This window comes from Dromaius novaehollandiae, chromosome Z, assembly GCF_036370855.1.
Source record: "Dromaius novaehollandiae isolate bDroNov1 chromosome Z, bDroNov1.hap1, whole genome shotgun sequence".
Classification (NCBI taxonomy): domain Eukaryota; kingdom Metazoa; phylum Chordata; class Aves; order Casuariiformes; family Dromaiidae; genus Dromaius; species Dromaius novaehollandiae.
In genome coordinates this window covers 47,867,502-47,887,630 of record NC_088132.1, presented here as the reverse complement: position 1 = coordinate 47,887,630, position 20,129 = coordinate 47,867,502, and the positions used below count along the sequence as shown (strand labels likewise).

Below are 20,129 nucleotides of genomic sequence, written 5' to 3'. Positions count from 1 at the left end.
TGATCCATTCTTCACCACTGCTGTGCTTCAATGCACTAATTGGAGCTAAAGAGAGAGAATCCTAAAGGTTTTATCATTCTTTGGAACTCTGCTGAATTCTGGATGCATCTTTAGAATGTGACAGCTGAACTCTAAGGCTCTCAAAGGACATAAGTTGTTATTTTACTGTTTCTTCAGAAAAGATTCTTTCATTATTTTAAGCTATAGAACACGGACAGTTTTTAAAGAAATGAAGACTCAAGCAGTAATAGCTGTATTAAGCATTAGTATTTTGCCTGCGCCGTTTGTAATTTCCGTTGCTTTGAAACATCCACAATCCACAGGCCAAAAAGGATGTTGGTAGTAGGTGTGCGTATTGGCATCCAGTGTGACACATGTAGGCAGTTCTCCTTTATGGCAAAAAAAACATTCAAGAACTGAACCACAAGGTAAATTATCAAATTAGAGTCTTAGTGGTTGGATTTTAAAGAGGTTTTTAATCTTCTATAATGGCCCATTAACTTCACTTAAAGTATGCTTTTATTGTTCCATTTTATTGCACTATTATCATTTTTAGTACTGTTATTATTGTTATGTGATTAGAATGTGAAAACACCAAAGAAATGTCTAGTAAATAGTCTTGTTTCTATGCATTTTTTGTCTTGTTTTTATAGTTTCCTATTAATTTTCCTTGGTGTAGGACAAGCACTTAGGGAACCAGTCTGCAGAAATTATGTCATTTCTTTTTCTTTTTGATTTTAAACTATTACCTAACTGATAAATCTAAGAGACTCTCCTCAATGTGCTCAAGTAATCTCCCAGTAAAGTCTATTTTCCTAATTTTTGTCTGTCTTTATCCAATAATCAACTCAGTCAATTTAGTGCAGTCTTTTTACAACATGATGCACCTGCATAGCTATTATTTTGAAGCATTCCCTTTGTATTTAAATTGTGCGCCACTCTGATACTTTAAGCTGCATTCAAAAACAAGTTCTATTTCTTATCCTGTGTCCTTTTCCACAAAATAATACAAGCTCAAAAAATCCATTGGTCATTAATGCTGATTGACTTCAGAAAGGAATATCTATGTTCTCATTGATATTCCCAGGCACCCTGTTAATCTCTCACAGCTGAACTCTTTTTCTTCTCTACACTGGCTGTCTATTTCTGATCTTTCAAGCAATCTTTAAATCAAATTGTGGAATCTTGCTCACTCTCTGCAAAGCATTCCCAAAGCCTCCAAATGTAATTTATAATGACATAGACAACTCTAATTTTCAGTGGTGCATCTACATAAAAGAAAGAACCACCTCAAGGGCATTTTGAAGCATCATGTAGGAACACCCACATGAAAAGACATTCCTCTGTGTACATACAGGAAGCATGATAGCCTTATGCAAATAACCTCTATTCTCTTCTGGTCATCAGTAGCACCTAGGTCTAAGGTGTCTGGCCCATCAGTTTCCACTGAGCTATACACTCACATTAGAAGGACGAATTTAATTCTTAAAAACAGGCACTTATGATCTGGTGGAAGTAGAAGTGTTTTTGACCTGAAGGCTAGATCACAGTGAAGATTGCTCTCTTGCATCCTGACTTTTGCATTTTCATTTTGTGACGGAACATATGCTCTCAAATCCCTTGGCTTCAGTGGAAGCACCATGGATATCTTGAATTACTCCCACTTGCACCATCCTGTAGACGAGGATCTTCATCAAAATATGTAATTCAATTAATTGACTTCCACAGTTGATAGGTCAGTGACTTAACAGTGATGGAGTATTTTAGGATACTGATGATCTCACTGTTTTCAGAGATTGTTGGTTTACTATCAGCATTAGAAGAGCCATTAATACTGATACTGTATACAGATTCAATGACTCAGTATCTCCTTTTGCCACATGTCTCAATAGACAACATTGTCTAGGTCAGAAAATATTTGTGTTCTTCTGACTTGCACGTAGAAGCTAAATATATTCAGTAATATAATCAAAATATATTCAATAAGCCTCTTTTAGTTCAAGTTATTTTTATAATATATTTTATTTATTATAATTTATTATATTATTATTTTTATAATTTTAATCTCCAACTGTTTTAGCAATAAAAGGCTCCAGTGAGTCTTTCAGTGTCATGAAAGTGAGTAAAAAGGATTCCTATTCCAAGGCAAGTGTAAGAGGAAATTGTTTGGGAGCTATTAAAGCTAGGGGCAGATTCTGCACATTCACCAAATACCCATGAAAAATGCTTTTTGCTTGGTGGAAAAAAGGGATTTTGAGGGTTCCTGCCTACCTAGAAGGGAGCACATGTTAAAAACAGGAGGCTAGAACTGTGCCTGAACAAGGATGGGCTTTAAATGTGAACCGCCACTTTCAGATGGAAAGGACAGATCCACAATTGGGTTTAATCAAAAGAACTTTTTTCTATAAGGAGCTGAACCAAGTTACACAGCTGAGGAAATGGTTGGCTTTGTTTCACTTTCCTGATATCGGCTGTAACTTGGCAGCTGCAAAGCAGGACTCTAAAGACTGTTTGTTGTCTTCCTTATTGCTATTACCTTGCTATTTCATGTAAAGAGCCTGCCTCAGCATTGTCTCTGCTTCCGTACTGATGAGAAGCATTTTGCGCTGTTTTACGTGTAACAGATATATTCTTTGTTTACAGGTTCTGACTACTGAATGGTTGAGTCCTTGCACATTCCAAAAATATAGGCGGGCAATATTCTGTTTATTGGCTAGAGCAGGTTTCTTTGTCTTACCAGTGTATCAGCAATTATTGTAAAGGATTTTGAACAGATGTAACAATATTTCCTAGGGTCCCCTGAGTAATAGGCTCAATAAAGGCAATACGGTTGCTCTGTGTCTTGTCCTCTTCCTCCAGCTTAATGAGTAATTTTCTTCCTTACCCATCTGTGTGCCTGACCACAATCAATGCCAATAATGATAGATAGGTGTGACATCCAGGTTTTAAAACAAGTAGTTTTGTGTGGCTCAGCTGTCATATCACTGTAGCCTACAAATGCCAGTTTGACCTAGTTGCACAAAAGCATGCAAACATCAGTCAAAAAACAAGCAATAACCGCTGTTTCTGTTAGTTTTGTATCATAAAATGTGTTTAGCTCTGCAGTGAGCTCCCTTGGACTTAAAAGTAAATAAAGGACTGCAAAACCCAACAAAGCATCTGCACAACAGAAGCAGCTCACAGGAATTTTTTTCCAATACCTTAGGAAAGTCTGAAGTCTAGTTTTGCTGTGGCATTTGCAGCTTTGAAAAGTGTACGTACAAATTGGTTGCAAGAGATGAAATTTTCCTTTTGGATGAAAAGATTTCGAAACAGCGAATTGTTTACTTAGAAGATTAATATACTGGATTTTTTTAAAGGTTGAGCAGCTGAGACTAGAGATTGCATAATAATCTGGGCTTTCTGATATGGCTGCTTGTATTGGAAATGCACAGCCCTTTGGAACTGCTTGATTTGATGATAACACTGTAATTTCCAAGACCTTACATTTATTGTATATAGCTTGGCAGATAAATATTTAGTCAACAGCATGTTTTCATGTTCGAGAGTCTTAACAAGCAATTGTTGTGTTGAGACATGCAATACATTGTCATGAGTGTATAGCACCAGCTGTACGTATATAGCTCAGCTAGAACTATGTGCTGTAAACCCAACCTGTGTCTGATCCTTGCTCTGTAGCTTTACAGAGATACACAGCTCTTATATGTCAACCAGTTAGTGCCAACCCTGTAATACGGTCGGTCTTCAAAAAAGGGTGTAGAAGCAAATGATGTCACTGACCTTTTTTTTTTTTTTTTAAAAAAATGCTTGCTTAACATAGCCAGCTGTAAGTCTTCCCATGGCTTATTTTTTGTTGTGTTTCTTTTCTCAGGTGTTAAGATTTGTGATAATGTCTGGCACATGAGAAATGGAGTAGCTGAAAGGGTGTAAGCCTGTTAAGGTGGAATGCTAGCAAAGTAGTAGTGAAGCACAAGGAATATGAGTCAGGAAGATTCATGAGTATTTTCCAAATAAAGTTTCAGAAACCTCTCATACCCAGAGGACAAGCGTGTCACACTTTTAAGGAAGAAAATCTGATGATAAAGTTTTTCAAAAGATGCCACAGTTTTCATCTTCAAAGTTGCACCAAAAGAATTAGATTCATATCTCCTTATAGCTTTCTCCTACTGGGAAGGCTCATCTTCTATTTCAAGGGACTTGGCTGAAGCATAAGAGCTTGAGATGCTACAGTTCTATTTCTTAGTGGTCTTCTGCCAACACGGAGTTAGCTTTAGCATATCAACGCTGGTTTGTGTGAAGTAATAAAAAAAGAGATTTTGCGATACTCTTCTCTAGTAGCCTGCTGCTTCTCGTTTGTGCAACTTTGCTGCTTCTATATCCAGCATGAGATGTGTGAGGAATTCATAAGAATGATAACTAAAACAAACCTAACATGATCTTTACATAAAAGATAGGGTCTCTGATTCTTCCTAAGGGATTGATGAAAATGTTTTAATTAGCAGTTTTAATTAGTTTTTTTTTAATTTTGTTGAACAGCTAACCAATCAGTTTTTATTTTGGAGGAAGAGGGGAAAGCAGCACTTCCTAGGTAAATCTGCGCACTGCATGTTTAATGTAAAACTTCTGTTAATATGTGCTCACAGTTTTTGGAGCAATTTGTCAGGGCCTTCCCTGGGGGAGCAGCTGGCCCTTACTGCTTCCGGACGCAGGTTTGCTTCCTGCACTTGTCGTTGGATGGTAACAGGGGAAGTAAGAAATCACTCGCTTTGTTTGTAGGCTTTGGGGAATTGCAGGCTATTGCAGCCCCTGAATTATTTCTGAAAATATTTGAAAAATCTTTCTATAACTCATTTTATATTGCAATGAGAATGAGATTAGCCTGTGAGGCTTACAGGCAACTGTGAAGGACAGAAGGATTTGCTGGACAGCAAAAGGCAATTTGGGCCAACAAACCACTTTCAAATTTTCTTAGCCTTTCAAATTCACTTTAACCCCTTTTCTGTCCTATGTCTTCAATTCAGTCTTTTCCCATAAAATGTTTTGCTACTTTTTAAAGTGCCAAGTTATTTATTACGATGGCCTCCCTTGGCAACTAATTCTGCATGTTCCACTTCCAGGCTCATGCTGATTTTCACTATCTATCAGAAAACAAGCTCTTGGAGTGTTCAGATAGGTGCACTGCTCCCATAGCCATTAAAGCCTGGTTTGAATGTCAGCTATAACAATTTATAAGCAGTAATTTCCAGAAGATAAACTTTTATGGTACAGAAGCTTTGATAATTTATTCTATCAGATGGAACTATTGCTTTTTATACTTTTTATTGTTTTAAACTAAGTGAAAATTCTTGGCTTCCTCAGATCTGCTTCCTAAGTCTAGCCACTTTCCAGTATGGAATAGTTCATGGCGGGTGCACATGACTCAGTCTTGCAGCCTTTTACAAACATGGATTAATGTCCTTCTCAGGAGTAATCCATTGACATCTATTGGACTGTGTGAAAAACCCTGTGCTTGAGATCAAAAGTCTGAAGCATTGGGACATTCTCCACTTATACGAATGAGTTTTTTTAAAGTATACTATGAATCAGATTTGTCAGTATTTTCATCAGCTTAAAGCTAATTAGAAAGCTTGATCAAGGGCAGTGGTCACTGACTCAATTTACCATTCACAGAGACCACCAAGATCACCTTTGCTATAAGGCAAGGTGATGACTAAGCAGGGAAAGGATGCATGACCATCAGAAACAAGGCAAAGCCATGGATATTTCTTCAGTTATGGGCATTCTCATTGTCGCTTTGCCCAAAGGCTTCTTTTTTCTGGTGGCTGCCTAGCCGAGTTTGAAGGAAGGCAAACAGTTATATGCAACCCATGTAAAAATGCTCCTTACATCATGGTGTTAATTAATGGTGGGGTTATGGTGAGCTGTCTTAATAGCGATTTGCTTGTATATTTAGAGAGGCCTTCTCTTGAGATGGCTAGCAAACATATTTTAAGTGTTTTAAATTCTAGCATGTGGGGGAAAAACAGCTATTAAAATTTTAGCACATTGTCTATAATTTAGCATTATTGTCTAGATTTGGCTTAAAAAGAGGACAGGAGACCAGTAGAAAGATAGTCTGGCCACCTGTAAGAAAGCACTTGTTGGGAAGTGGCTTATGATCAGGGAGAGCACTTGAACAGTATTCTCTGTTCAGGACCATCCCAGGACAGTTTAAAAAAAAAAGGGTGGGGCGGTAACAGCAACACAAATTTACCAGTCAACTGTCTATCTGTCTCCCACATCTAATAAAATGTAAAACTGACCAAAGGGGCTTTTGGTTTTATCTTGTGAGTGAGAGAGGAAAAAAACCTATCACCGTAAAACTCTTGTGAAGCAGCTAAAAACAGAGGAAAATCTCCCCATGAAGCTGTAACAAAACCCCGTTCTTTGGAAAAGCGACTGTTCTAGCTGAAAATTATTTCAACTAATGGGATGCTATTTGTATGTACAAAGAATTTCACCAAGGCCTGTGCTGTTCCGTTAGCTGTGGCTTCCCGCAGGTTGCTTGTCTATCAGTGGGAGCCACAGCAGCTCAGGGGGAGGGCAGGACTGGCAAGGAGTGAGTCGCTGCCTGGTGACCTGCTGCTCAGCTCCTTCTTCTAGACACCTCTTCTGGCCAGACTTTTACAATGCTATTTGTGCCTTCAGAAAGTGCTCTAGTCCACATGAGCTTTGACAGTAACATCAAAAATATCTCTTTGCTTTCTTTACGCATATGCTATTTCACCAAAAGCGGCTTCAACAGTGAAGAAAAGGGACCACATCTGTCAGTACGATCATATATTGTGCTATCACATCTCTCTGTCCATCTACCTAGCTAGCTAGGTAGCTATCAATCACTTAACTTAAAATTTGAGCACTGATTCAGAATTACTGTTAGCATCTTAAAAATACAGGTTTGAGGAGGAAAAGGGAGCAAAGGAAGTTAATATCCAGAGCAACAAGCTCGCTTGCTCATTTGTTAGATCCATGTCTCTGAAAGACATTTGTTACTTAATAAAATACGTAGATTAATGGCAGCAGAAAGCCAAGGAAGCATAATTCAGTACTGGTAGAAGGATTTAATTTTAATTCTTTAATTATATAGTCAAGATAATCATTTCTAGGATTAAACCAACTTTTTGCAGCCTTTGTGGTAGTTTTTATCTCTTTTCCAGTTAGATAAAAACACATCTCTTTTTCAGAGTGTGATGCATAAAATGGGTGATGATTTGCTACAGGTTTGACACGTTTATTGACTCAGTTTATGAATGGTGTGATAGCTGCTACTGCAAGGTTTTATCATCCGATTTAGAAGAGGGTGAATCTAGATAAGCAAGTATTTTCAGGAAGGATGGATATGTCATTTGAATGCCCATTACGCCCACTCACTAGCTGCTTGGCAATGACTAGGCCAAAGCAAATTAGGCAAGTGCCAACAGGGCAGAGAGTTTCAAATATTTGCGCCATTCGCTGTCACAGAGCCAGTATTTCCCCCTCTCTGAATCCTCAATTCTTCTAGCAGAGTTTTGAGTCTTTTTCTAGAAGTCAGCAGAAAGACAGAGCAAGCAAACACTGTGCCGCATTGTGGAATACAAAGAATAAGTTCCCTAGCTCTGGTATTTCTGTAAGAGAAACTATATAAGTTCTCAAATATTTATTCATGGGACTTATAAAAGTCTCCACAAAATGCATGTGAAAGATTTAAGAAGGCTTAAATTGCACAGCTACATTATTTTGCTTTAATCCACCTGAGTCTATACCTCATAAATTGCACTGAACTGAGATTAAGATTATTTATTCATTTTAATGCTGTCTCTTTGTTACCTCTCCTTCATATTAATGATCTAGTATTGGTGTACTGGGTCCCATTCTAGAGTGATGATGGGCTATAATTCCTCTCCTGCTAGGTAGGAAATAGAAGTAGGAAAAGTCCCTTTTCAACTTTGTCAAATGAAAGATGAATAAATTACTATCCAGAGCCCTTGCAAACATCACTGATGTCGTATAAAAGCCACCAAGACTTTGCATATGAGTAGCAGCTAAGCAGGGTTAAGTCAGTTTTTGAAAAATCACACGCTTTCTTAATTATTCTTGTTTTGCCTGACACCTGTATTGTGGTAATAAAGAGGTTCCTATAAAGTGTATTGCTTGGGTACACAGTTTCAGAGCAACTTTTTCTCGCACACACAGTGAAGATGTATATATTCCAGTCGCAGTTAGCGTGACCGTGTTCTTGCCTGGTCCATGCCAGCGTTCTAGGGAAGCCTAAGCCCAGCCTAAGGTCGAAATCTGATTCAGCCCATTTTCTGAGGCATGTAAGCAACCCTGCAAGGTTCAGGTATGTTTTTCAAAGTTCATCCTCTTCATTCTCAGGTCTTAGAACAGCCACAGAGAACTAAAGCAAATTCCTCCTGCCTCATGACTTACTAAAGCCAATGTGTAATAAATTCAAACAAGTATTGTGGAAACACCTTGTAGCATTACTCAAAATGTGCTTTCTTGAAAAGTAAAGGCTAGCAAAAAATTATTTTCAGAATTCGCTTGAAGTTATCCTAAATTCCCAAGCAAGGGGTTTTACTGAGGTTCATGTATTCCACATTCACTCTTAAAAACTGTGCGGTGACTTTAAAAAATATGTTTGCACAAGGTAGTGAATTATTTGCACAGAGCAGATGACCTTACAAAAACTTTGGAAAACAGAAAAATGTATTGAGCCAGCATGCATTCTTTTCCATAAAAAGATATATTGAAATGACGAGTTAAAATATTCAGAAGTTAAGGGATAAACAGAGCTGGAAATGAATGTGCCACCTAAACACTGTCTTTTGTGGATACAAATCCACTTGCAAGCTATTCCGGGCTGGGTGTGAGCAGTTTACACTGCTGCTGACTGGGAACGTGACATGGTGGGTTTCCCCTCAGCACACACCTACGCAAAGTTTACGGGGATCCGAGAGCCGGCTCCAGAGTTACATGAGCACAAAACCGTAGTGCACCCTGACTGCCCGGCAGGCGTGCCTCCTCTGGACTGCCTGGCCAGGTTTCGTAGGCGCTGGTTGGTTTTGACAGTTCGAAAAGCCCACAAATCCCTTTGCTGGTTCTGGCTTTCCGTACTAGTTTGTAATGTGTGGACAAACCTTTCAGGACACATCAGCAGTGCAGGTTCGAGTCTGAGGGTTGTGTTTAAAAGAGTGTAACCACACAATATTGCACAGGCTCAAAGCACAGTTTTGAAAGTCTCTCAGCTCAGAGTCAAAACCAGTTGCAGAACAAATAACATGTTAGGTAGGATGGTTACTATATTAAATCTCACCTGTCGGCTTGCAGCAGTTTTGCCAAATGGGCTGCACAAAATATTTGGGTTTGTTTTTAAAATCAGAGTTTGTTTTCTTCTTTGTTTGTGAGTTAACTTGTTTGGTTTGCTTCTGTTAGAATTTCTATATATAGTAATGCTGTACTTTTCTGAGGTAAATGGCTTTATTTCCACGCTTACTACAGTCAAGCATTAATGTAGGGAGGGAAAAAGAGAAGAACTTGCTACTGTTTTCTATTGTAGTTGCTTTTTTGTCAGTAAAGGTGACAGACCTCTGACTAGCAAGCTAGTCAAGAAACATGGGAGCTATTATATGGGCTGCCATCCTCTCCCCACAGGCTCCAATGTGCATCTGGCCGTATGCTGGAGATGCAATGACACATTAGCAAATACATGCATAAACTTTGTCACATGATGAAGCTGCACGTCCTCAGGTGGTAAGGCCCGTGAAAGAGGACTGGAGTCATCCGGCAGGGACGCACTCGCGTTGGCCATATGACAAGTCATGGCTGAGCATACAGCAGCTTAGGGGATACAGCTGAAGGCTTATAAGAAGCTCGGTGTTCTTTGGCCAGAGGCTGAACATCTCTGCTCCTGCGTATGGCAAGTACTTAACTTTCTTATCAATCTCCAAAGGGTAATCATACTTTGATTAGTGCTTAAGCAAATGTGTGGTGCTTAATGAAATGATCTAGAGCACCCATTTTCCAGGTTATTTCTATTTGGGGATAAGTAGATTGGTTATAGGTGTTGACAATGGTACTTTTCCAGTATGAACAAAAATGTTAGGAGGAAAAAAATAAATGCCCTTGCAGTATGTAATCTCCTTACACTGCATACTATTCAGCAGCTAGGCACAATAAATGACCTTACCCCTGAATATCTTTCCTCTGAGTGGGCTAAATCTAGCTTTAGAATATTCTGCTTGTTCCACATAGCTCAGTTAATTGGCCTGTATTTGATATTTGCGTATGACACTAGCAATGAAAGAGCCATTCACTTTCGGAAACAAAGAAGATGGACATGCTTAGTCACATCTTCAAGGAAAAAAACACTCTCTTGAGCTAGTCCTTCCCTGTCAGAATCTGCCCCTTTCACCCAATATTGACAAAGTCATTGGGAGTAGCAGCATTTATGCCTCTCTCCTCCCAAGTCTCCTACTGTCTGAAAGGCAGAGTACTTCACTACAGCGAAGATGTTTTCTGTAAAAATGGGTAAACACAAACAAATAAGCAAACAAAACTTTCTTTTTTTAAAAGCACATTCTGGGTAGTTTGACTTTTGTTTATTTGCTGCCATCCCACAAGGGTTCCTATTGGTATTTCCCTAATCATAACATCAGTATATCCTTGTACCCCACTGGAATGCAGACCTGCAAGTCAGACAAGGTTAACCTGGCCAGCTGCCTCCGTCAGGAATCATTCAAAGACAATTTCCATCAGTTCAATGGAAGGTATTCCACAGCAGCCGAAACGTTGCTATGCTTTTTTTTTTAAGTGAATTTATTCTTTTCTATGCTTTTTCCTTTGGGGAATCGCTACCAATTATCCAGCTTTGGTAACACATTTGTCAAGCTGCAGAGAACTGGAGGTGGAAGAATTGCTTTAAGCAGCCAGGCACCCTATAAATAATTCCTTGCTCTGTTTTAGTTCTGAAAAGAAATACTTTTGAAAGTACGTTCTGCCGGCAGAGATTCCTCAGATGCTGTCGGTCTCATTAACATTCTGCTGCAGAAGAGGCAGCAAAATAATAGCTTCCAGAATCCCCCAAAGAGTTGTCACCTGCTACATCAGCTATCACAGTTCCAGTTGCTGTTGTTATCACTTAACATGCACACAGTGAGAACACCTCAAGGCAAGCTAGTTTGCGAGCCCTTTGTGTTAAGCTGTGTACAAAGATGCAGAAATGAGAGGCCTTACCCCAAAGAATTTGCTGTTGCTAAGCCAATGTAACGTGTGGATAAGGCAAACGAAGGGCTGAAATGGAGTGAATGCTGCCCAGAATATAGCAAGGTGTGTGTCTCCTAGCCAGCCAGAAGACTTATTTTCAGATTGCATTTTAGTGTATGCCTGGTGCAAAAGAAAGTATTTAAAGGTGGGGGTGTGTGGGGGGGAGGTGTTAATAAAGCTAAAGGGTGGATTTATACATTTTGGTTTGGAGCTTTTCTGCTCTGGAAGGGAAAAAGTGTTCTACAGCTAGGGACAGCACAGTGCGATCTGCAACTGGCCAAGCCAAGACAGAAGTCAGCTGTGTTGCAAAATAAAAGAATCGATAGGAATAAAAAACCTGAGCTGTGGAGAACTATCAGTGAGATGGAGAAAGAAGAGCTGGAAGGGAGAGGGAAGAATTCATGTCCTAGATTCACGAGCCACAGTAGGGCTGAGAGGGATGAGGTTACAAACAGGACTTGAGCCATAGAGGAGTTTCCAGCAAGCAAGGCCCCAAGTAAGTGTGTCAGCTCTTTCTCTAAAATAGAGCATTTTCGAAAACAATGTATGATTTGGGATGACTGTTTTCTGAGTGCCCAGCTATAGACAGCTCTGATTTTCAGAGACAGTGAGCAAGTTGCCAACTTCAGTGCCTGAATCATGAGTCACACGCATATCAAACTGACGGTGTTGACCGTGAGTGTTGCGTACTAGCTGAGGGAGGAAGAGCTGTTGGTTTTTGCATACGGGCTGGTGTACTGCTTCAGTGTGATCAGGGTACCTGAATGGACAGATCAGAGGTTTGAGAGTCTGGAGAAGATAATAGGGTTTTGTGGGTTATGATCTGCCTTCCTCCACCCACGTTCAAAGGAACTCTGAGACTGATTAGTTTAGTTGTCTAGTTCTGTTTTCCTATCTCTTCTGGAGTATTTGGATGCAATAGAAATATTATTTGTTTATCTTTCAGACTGTTCTTGCTGTTTTGCTTTTTCAATAAAGGGATGGAAATAGTTTCCACCAGATTTGATGTATGTGACCAGAACTTGTACATAGGAAAATTTGATAGAAGCTATCAGTTGTCTGTCAGTTTGAAGTCAGTTATCTAAGATGACATGGGTCAAGTCTGAAGTAATCAAAGCTTTGTATTGCTGTAAAATGCCTTCCTAGGTAACTCAGAAGACCAGCAAGCGCACTAGCACCTTTCCACCTGCAGGTCAATGTTTGGAACCCCCAAATGATGGAGAGTGAGAGTCATTGCCCTTGTTAGTTGTACTGTAGCCAGTACATCGTGGGCTAAGGTGTCAGTCCACGTCCCAGGTGGCAAGCATCAAAAGACACCATTGTTGTTATTACTTACTGGCAGCTTTAAGAGAAAGCCCTAGTGTGAAAGACTGAGTTACCTTTCACTCCCAGGGGGCCAAAGATTGGGAAAGGACTACTGTACTTATTACGTAGAAACCAAGGAGGTTTGTCAGGTTGGTTTCTGGCCTGATCTGCAAGATTGCTTTAAAATTATTTTAAATGAAAAATAATAAAATGTGTATTTGTGTTATGTCTTTTTATGAGCATAGTGAATGCTTTTCTTATCAAAAGCCAAACTCACAAGCCTTGAAAGAGCGCTGTGGGGGATTTGTGCATAAAATACCCTGCAGGTGGTATGGCTGTGGCAAACATACTGCTGTGCCTCTCTGGGAAAACAAACTGTAGATTTTATATTGGTAGATCTGCAGGGGGAAGCTGCACCTGAAATACAAAAGAGAAAGGGTAAGAGCTCACTGGAGCAAAATGTTTCTCTTAGCTGAAATGATATTTCAGCCAAAGCCCAATTGTTGTACATTTAAATAAAAGTCTTTGGATAGCTTCAGGGAAGCTAGTTTTCATGACAAGCAGGATACAAGACTTAATACTGTATAATTTCCTGGAGCAGCAGGCTATCTTCTATGCTATATTTGTGTCCTTGCATCTACAGTAGCTTTTAATACCTTGAGACCTGATGCCGATGGGAGAAGTCAGAGCTCTGCTCCTGTGCTCCCATCCTGCTGATGGGACGCTTTGGACGAGCCTGCAGTCCCTGGGACTGAGCTTTGGCAGGGCTTAGGCTGCTTTGGGGAGCCTTTCATTTAGAAAAAGGCTAAACTCTTTCTTGGTGTAGCTCCATGGCCATTGCGTCACGCTAAAGCCAGGTTAGCTTATCAGATCCAATGAGAAATGCACTGAAGCAGTTTTAATTTTACTTTTGGCTCACAAAATTGTATTCCTGAATATATAGATGAAAACATTAAATCTGAAAGGAATGGTATTTTGGGGTGGCCAATTTTAGGAGTTGGCTCTGTTTCTTAATTTCTGTTATCTTTCCAGTGTTTCTACTGTCATAGAGCAAAACTAGGCCTAAAGCGTACTGTACTTGAGTAGTACTGATTGGGGTCACTCTAACACAAACTTTGCCCCTCTCATCACCTTTACTATTCTCTATATCATCTTGAGACCTAAACTCCTGTTTGATTCTTGTGGAGCTTTATCGTGGCTTTTGGATTGTGCTGGCCTGGGTGATGGAGCCATACAGTGTTTCATCTTGCTGAGACTGGTGAAGTTCAGCCTGCAGAATGCTGTTCTCGCTGTTGCACAGTATTGCACTATTGCTTCACAGTGGTAGCTTGACTTTTGATTAATAAAGAATAAAGTTTGAATGCCCAAGTAAGCACCCAGAAGTCAGGTGGTTAATCTCAAAGGTACAGGCTGTGTATTAAGGTTTTATGCATCCAGGGACCTTATATATTACAGTTTTTCTCAGAAATGTTTTGTTTCCAATCTTGGCTCAAAGGAGGAAATATATACTCAATAAATTTAAACATAATAGGGAAAACTTTTGGAAAATTTTCAAGGTTCTGTTCAAATTCAGTAGGAAGGATCTGAAAGTTTTTATTTTATTCTAACCAGTTTGGACATCTCTAATATTAACTAATGCTGTAGACACGCTAGATAAAATCTCAGTGTAAATTATCTAGTGAAAACAATAAGCTTCTTGTAAACTAGAGGAAAAAATTTGCTACAGCACTGTTTGAACTGACTTTTTTTGTAGTTGCAGCAAAATTTATGAAGAGAAGCTCTGATATTTCTTTACTCTGTCTCAAGCCTATTTTTTAAATTTCTTTGAGAACAAAACATGCTGAATGTGGCAGCATGTTCCAAACCGAATGTTTAGTACGGAGTTCAGTGTGAGGGCACAACAAGCAGCAGTGGTCTCTAATAAAGATAAACTCATACAAGGGACTTAAATAGCAACAGTGCAGTGTTTTGTTTTTAATGGGTCATTTTCAGTAGTATAGAATAATAAATGGTAAAAAAGCCTGTGGTAGTGTTAGGGATTTGCGGCTAATGCATTTTATTTCATGGGGTACATAAACAAATGCTCTGCTTCAGACTATGACCTTGAAGCTGTTTGGACTCCAGAAGTCTAAATTTCTGAAATACATAAAATGCATTTAAAATTAAATTTCTCTCATCTCTGATATAACCCACTGTTCCTCCTTTATCAAGCTCATGGCTCCCCATCAAAAAAAGCCACTCAGAAATATGCGTGGTATTTTAATGTTTACTTAAATAAGCCTAATAACTGGATTTGGCAAAATGTTGTGTAGAGTTTGTTTCTGTCAGTAAATGGGATGAATCTGGATATCCCTAAACTGATTAAATTCAATAACTTTGCAAACAAAACTGCCATTGTCTTCAATGGGAATTACAGCTGCTTCAGGAAAGAGTAATGAATGAAAACTGCTCCAGAATTTGGGCTATCCTGATTCTTGCTACACGCTTCATTTGGATGGACTCTGATGGTTTTATATTCCCTTTTAGCAGAACAGTAAGTCGTGCTAAAACAGTAAGGGCAGGTGGGATTTCCCCCAAGGGATTTTATGAGAAGAAGTTTTCCTGAATCTACTGAGGAAAATATTAAATTCAGACAGCAGCCTCACCTAGGAGGTATGTTTTTGTTCCTGAATCTGCCACTGATGAGCTGTGTTACCTTGGATGAATGACTGCGCCTGTCTTTTTTGATGTGCCATCTGCTTTTTCTCTTTTTTTGTTCATTCAGGCTATGTGTTCTTTAAGGATATCTCTTACAATTTGTTTATATGGCTCCCACCACAGTAGGGCCCTGATTTTATTTATAGTTTCTAAATGAGAGCATAATACAAATAATGCAAAGGAGAGGGGATGGACTGCCAAGAGCTGGTATTGTGTGGTATCTCTAAGAAGCTTTTAGTCAGGGAAAGAATAGAATCCACTGGGATAAAAAAAAGCCGAGAAAACTGGGGAGATAGAGCACTAACATGGATTTTGACTCCTCAAAAGGCCCCTAGTTTTCTTCCACCTGTCTTGCTTCCTCCATATAGCTAAGACAGCTCCAGTAATTCCTGCTTCTTATCAGCACTGCCAGCTCCATGAACTACAGACTCAGGACCCATTTGCCAGCTAGCACCTCTCTGCAAGCTCCTGCTTTACAGAGTTACCAGAAATAGTTCTCAACAAGGCACCATGGGCACTGAGACCAGCATAGCTGTGCTAGCTCTGCGTGGGCCAAGCTAAAGTAGCGAGGTTGGTTATTCAGGGAGGAAGCCTTCATAACTACCGTTTGGCTTCGCTTGTCTGTGTTATTTATGTATAACTAGCATGAGTATCCTTTCCTAGTACTGCACTGAGCCTTGAAGACTTACCCTGAAAGAATAATGCAAGTGCTTTAGAAATCCATAATGAGGGTCCAACACATTTTTGGTGAAAACACCTTTTATATGGCTATGGTCATTAACAGAAATGTAAAATGTAAAAAAAAATACACTTTTAACCATGGAAAGAATACTGTTCATCATTGAGAAGTTCGGCCCCCATCGAGAGAACATGGGCTCAGAGAATTACAGAAATGTTGGTTGCAAGGGGCCTGTAGTCCCCCAGCTTGCTGTGGGACTATCATCAGCCTTTGGTCGGGTCAGCCAGGGCTCTGCCTTGCTGAGTCCTGCCCAACCTCCTAGTGAGGAAAACTTTCCTAATGATCAATCTGAAACTCCCAAGCTGCAACATGTGCCCGTGTTATGTTGTCTGGCCCTCCAGAGAAGAGTTTGGTTCCATCATGTTTGTAACTACCCTTCCAATATTTGTATTACCTATTACATTGCCCCTTATCCTCTTCGCCATATTAAACAAATCCAGCTCCCTCAGCGTCTCCACACAGGACACATGCTCTTGATCTCTGACCAGCTTGGACTCCAATGGCCACTCTCTATTTTTTCTATATCCCACTTGAACTGGGAGTCCAAAACTGGACAATATTCCTTGTGCAGCCTCGTTGATGCTGGGTAGAGGGGGATAATGTCTTCTCTCAGTCTGCGAGCCATATTCCTCCTAGCATAACCCCATAGGCAGTTTGCCTTATTCACAATGAGAGTGCACCAGTGGTTCGTATTCAGCTTGGTGTACCCCATAACGCACAAGCACTAATACTATCCGACTAGTGAAGTGAGGTGTAGTTCAATCATAGCTTCTATTGAACTCTGATGCAACCATGGGAGATGCACTCTTTCACACACTCTGCCACGGTCCTCCAAAGGGGAAGCAGAGTGGGGAGCGGAGCGTGATGACCACGCAGACAGGGCCATGCCTCACCCGCAAGGCACAGCCCCGCAGCACCCGTGCAAGGCCAGCGGGACACATCCAATGGCAGTACCCAAGCAGAGCAAGAGTGCAGCTCGCTGGACAAGCTGAGATTGCACCGGGAAGGGAGTCTGGGGTCAAGGCCAGGGTCTGGATCAAGGTGGTACGTGGCCAGCCATGGACATGGTTGTGGTGCAGCTGCAGTATAGCTCAGGCGGGCACCAAGCAGGAGAGCTTCGGCTCAAAAGCAGCTCCCAAGGGAAGGAGGGGAAGGCGTCCCCAAGGCTTCTGCCCATTTTTTTCTCCCCCAAGGCTGGCCGAGGCTTCTGAGACAGCTCACTCTTGTCAGAGCTGGCCTTGGCGCAGAGAGCTAAGCTCCTACAGTGGGGGAAGAGTGTGCAGCAGGCCCTGGCAGCTCCAACCACTTTATTGTTAAATGGCAATATCATAAAAAAAAAGAACTAGTCTATGACAATGAAAGACGTTTTCAAGTAATTGTTGATACGGTTTTGCTATTACTATTTTTGTTTTCATTATGGATTTCTTATATGGATTATGTCTTGGTTAAATGTCTGGAAATGTATCATAAATTGACTGGCAAAGGTAATTTGTATGACCCTGGGTACAGCAGGATGGCATTAAGTTCCTTGCTAAAGCATAAAACACTATTTGCAGTGCTCCCGTTGGATTTTAGAGTTCCAGAGTAGAAGTGAATCTGTGTTGAGCATCAGTCCTTGTACTCTCAGGGGACATTTAGAAATAGCTCAAATCTTTGGACCTCTTGGAGTTACAAGGTTATTATAGCATTTAACTATTTGCTTTGCCTGAACTCTTTTAAAAAGTTTAATGAAGGACTTTGGACTCAACCAAAGAATTAGTTAGGGTTTCTTGGCTATATTTTTATTTTAATTTTAGCAATATTGTCAGCTGACGCAACCCTTAGATTAAACAGAGGTCACAGAACTTTGCCAGAAGTTTCAGTGGAAAGATCCACGGACACTGGAAGGTCTCAGGCTCTTTCCTTAACTTGTTCTTCTGCTTCCTGCGGAAAGATTTGATTTGGCAGTCCTGAAGATGGAAAGTCAAAGTTGTATTTAAATAGCAAACAGTTCACCAATATTAACTGCAGAAAGCTTAACTTAGAGGCAATCATAATATTATTATTGGAAACAAATTACATGTCAAAGTGCATGTTTGCTGAGGTAATATACTAGGCAATGGCCTCCAAAATTCTTTATATGTGGATCAGAAGCATTATAATGTTACCCTTTTCTGACCTGAATGGTTAGCCAAAGTTCAGGACCCTGCTGGTGCTTCCATTGGGAGGAGATGGAGCAGGTAACACGTATGTAACCTTGTTTATTTACGAAGGCTGCACTAAGTTGTCTTTCAGAGGCTCCAGGAAGAACAGACAACAGAGAATCAGTATTTTGCTTCTTTGCTATCCTTCACCCAGCACCTGTGCTAAAGACTTTCTATCTTTGTGATTATTCTCGAGGCAACATGACCAGTGTTTCTTATGCTACCTTCATGCCTTCTTTCCTATCTGTACTGATCGTTCTGTCTTTTGCTCCTCTTGCTGCTCAACTAAATGGCTTTTAGATTTGCCTTGAATTAAGGGCAGTGACCAAATGCCTGTATCAGAGGTTTAACCCAGCCCATTACAATAGGTTTCTCTATCCTGTTTGCTATTATGTTAGCTGTTCAGGTAACTGTCTGTGTCAGTACTAATTCTGACAGCAGAAAATTGAGCAAGTTGCACTCTTGGCTTTCCGGCGAGGTAGTCAAAATTGATTGCTGAAGATGAGGTATGTTGAATCATCCTTGTGTATTAGAATACTTGTCTTTGGTGATAAAGTGGGAAACATGATATAGCTCTTATTTCAATACCATTTCCCATAGGTGGGCATCAGTACTCACACGGTAGGTGTCTGCAAATAAAGTTGTAGTCAGAGCACTGGTGAAGGCAAAACTATGTCTACAAAACTCAGTTAAGTGACAGGAAGGAATAGTAGCATCTCCCACTGTAAGACTTGGTTTTCAATTGTTTATCTTTTTCCAAACTTTAGACAATGAAATAAAATTTCATATAGTGGCTCTGTGCTCAAGGGCAACCTGATATTTGGGGGGGAAGGGGAAATTCCAGATTGAATTCCAAATTCATGAATTTCTCAGAACAAGGTCTACAACAGTAGTGTTTTTTCCCTGCTTGCTGTCTTGATACCCTTTCTACCTGAGCAGCTCTAGGATGGCAGGCAGTATTTTGGAGCTGGTGTTTGTATGGTGGAGCATGGTGGAGTTAAAGGGAAGAAGGTGTTTGACTCATGGACGTGCTTTTTGTTAGCCCTGTGAAAATACATCTGAACTGGTGCTGTTATGTATTTTTTTGTTTAACTACCATTTTTCGTATGATTTGCATTGCATTTCTGCAAGCAACGTAATCATTAAGTATCAGAACTGAATGAACTTTTTAACTCCCTGTTTGAACCACTTAGTGAATTGCTACTAAGCAACATGATATTTAGCACTAGGGGTGGAGAAAAATCTCCGTGTATTCTATGTATGTATGCTATGACTAGAGCCTTCTCCTGGAAGATAAGAAATATGAATTTGAAGATGCTGATTTGAAATTTGAATTGAGTAGCCCGAAACTTCCAACCAATTAACCCCAGCTTTCCTGCAATCTTAGAAAGTTATCTAAGTACTAGTCTACTGGAAGACCTATGGGTTTGAATAATACATCTCTTAGAGCATCAGCTGGAACCACCTGGATAGGTTTTCAAGCTACGAAGCTGGGCCTAAAATACCTCCATTTGCTGGAAAGCATCAGCTTTATGTCAGAAATGGGAATAATGGTATCTCTCATCTCAGTATAAAGTACTGTGAAAAAACGTGAATCATTTGTGAAGGACTCTTTACATATTATACTGATGAATTCATGAAATGTTCACAAGGATATTAATAATTCTGCCTTCAGTGCAAAGACAGGATAGCAGGCAATAAATGAGCTCTCAACCACCTATTCAGTAATGACTATGAAACAAAATACTAAGTAGCTGTTGTTTGTGAGGTGAAAAAAGCATGTGGTTATGTAACTGGAATTAGTCTCATAATTCATACACAAACAGGGCCAAAAAAATTGCACACACAAACTTTACTTTTGCATTTCCTAAGTTATGACATCTTGACTCTGCATACTTTAAATTCTTTCAATGTATTTGTAA

At 40.0% G+C, this 20,129-nt stretch overlaps 2 long non-coding RNA genes across 5 annotated transcripts in view; one reads left to right on the top strand and one right to left on the bottom strand.

Moving 5' to 3' along the window:
- Positions 1-20,129, top strand: part of LOC112980264 (uncharacterized) — a 490,489-nt gene that overhangs the window by 436,504 nt on the left and 33,856 nt on the right. The gene's annotated exons all lie outside the window — the stretch shown is intronic.
- Positions 17,795-20,129, bottom strand: part of LOC135325060 (uncharacterized) — a 56,918-nt gene continuing 54,583 nt past the window's right edge. Inside the window, exon 3 of the long non-coding RNA XR_010386282.1 lies at positions 17,795-17,973. This is a non-coding gene — a long non-coding RNA (uncharacterized LOC135325060). The remainder of the gene's footprint in view (positions 17,974-20,129) is intronic.